The following is a 2,033-nucleotide window of genomic DNA, read 5'->3' as shown; positions in this document are numbered from 1 at the left end:
AAATAAGCCAGACAAGGAAAGAGAAATACCACATGTTCTCACTCATAACTGTGTGCTAAGAAAGAAAGGAGAAAGAGAAAGAAAGAGAATTTTTTATTTTTATACATAGTTTATTCTAAGCCCCTTAGATTTAGTTGCTATATCTTTTAAATCTCCTTTAATCTATAGGTTTCTCCTACTCTTTTTTATTGTACCATTTAGTTGTGGAAGATACTTAGTCATTTGTCCTACAAAATTTCCCACATTCTGGATTGCCGATTGAATTCCCAGGGAATCACTTAACATGTTCTTATAAACTGGCAGTCAAATCTAGAGGCCTGATCAGATTCAAGCTCAGTTTTTGAGCAGAATATATGTGGTGCTGGAGACACAGTGTCTGCTCATCTCTCTATGTCAATGCCATGAACCAGTAAGGTCATGTGTTGTCAGCCTGATCTGTCCATTATAGAATTTATGTCCTAGTCTGGGTTTCCCCAAGTAGAGCGTGGAATAAGAATTTGGGTGCAGGAGGTTTATTGGAGAGGTCATCCCAGGAAGCAGTAGCTAGGAAGCAGGGCCAGTGACACAGGAAAGGAAGAAAAAGCAGCAAAAGTGTATATTAGCAATTCCACCAAGACCTGTTGAGAAGCATAAAGAAGACCTCCACAGAACTCATAGGATGACCGAGAAAACTCTGGAGCAGGAAGCAAAAAGACTCCCCGTGCACCGAGGTGGGATGCTAGCAGTAGGAGAGGAATCTGAGTGCAACAGATCTGTCCACAGAGCTGAGACTACAATCAAAGGTGATCCAAGGGACGCTGAATGAGGGTCAGTGATACCTGCCCCAGCCCCCATCAGCCTTTCTCTAGGGCTAGTAATTTAGCAGATAATAATGATTGGTGCCTAGACGCATTATACAACTAAATTAGAAGTGCAAGATGAAGATAGTATCATTCTGTTATTCCTTTTTAATTTATTAGCTGATATTCTTCAAGAATTTTCCCACACCAAATTTTGGGTACTCTGAGATAGAGTTTGTTCAAGAAAAACAGGATAAATGTTTGAACTTTTTCCTTTGTTTACTAGTTTTCAGAATAATAATATGATGACCAATGAGCTTTTTTAAAAATTATTATCTTTATGTACTCACAGATATTTAAACATATTTTATATGTTCCTATACAGTGTTGCAATTATTTTCTTTGATATTCAAATTGTTCATCTTTGGTTGGTGACTGTTCCTCAAATCATCTCTGAGTCCTTTCAACAAGATCCCATTGTTTTTGCTAGCCTCCTTGCTTTTTGGTACAAGATGTTTCAAAATCATTTTGCACATTTTCTGCCAAACATCTGAAATTAGCTACTTCTCCAAGGAATCTCGGTTCGTTTTAAGGGAATCCTAGTTCCTTTTCATTCATTCACAGACAACAATCTAGGAAGGTACTCTTGGCTACTGGCTTGACCGCTGTGTTTCTAGGCTTTTTTGTGGGCCCATAAAGAGATACATCATGAGTTCACACTGAAATTTCTAACTCAAATTTAGAAATTTAGGGGATTTATATAACTTTTTTATTTTATGTTTGTATCTCTTTTCCCTTATGCTGAAAAATAAGGTTCTCCATGACATTAACAAAATTATTTATTTTAGCCAACTCTCTGTATATTGTATCTTCAAAATAAGAATAACAATATTGTTACCAATATTATGAAACATGAAAATAGTTTAAGATTTCTTTACTTTCCTTTTTGTCTTTAGAATATGCCCCACTAGGGCTATTACGGTGTCAAACTGATGTGCTTTAAACTCACTTGAAATATTTTGTCTTCATGTGGATAATCTATCAACTTTGTACCTTTATACATTTTGTTTTATTTATTTCATTTTGTTCTAAGTTTTTTAGAACTGCTTTTTAATGTTGATTTAATTTTGTTTTATAATTACAAAAAATTTTTGCATGATTCTAAAGGCAAAACTAAATCAAGGTATATTCGGGGAATTCAAGCTTCCATATCTGTTCCTCCCATGCCCTTATAGAAAAATCTTCTCTTTTTTT

This window comes from Galeopterus variegatus, unplaced genomic scaffold (genome assembly GCF_000696425.1).
Source record: "Galeopterus variegatus unplaced genomic scaffold, G_variegatus-3.0.2 Scaffold10438, whole genome shotgun sequence".
In the NCBI taxonomy this organism is placed as follows: Eukaryota; Metazoa; Chordata; class Mammalia; order Dermoptera; family Cynocephalidae; genus Galeopterus; species Galeopterus variegatus.
This window is presented reverse-complemented; position numbering follows the sequence as displayed.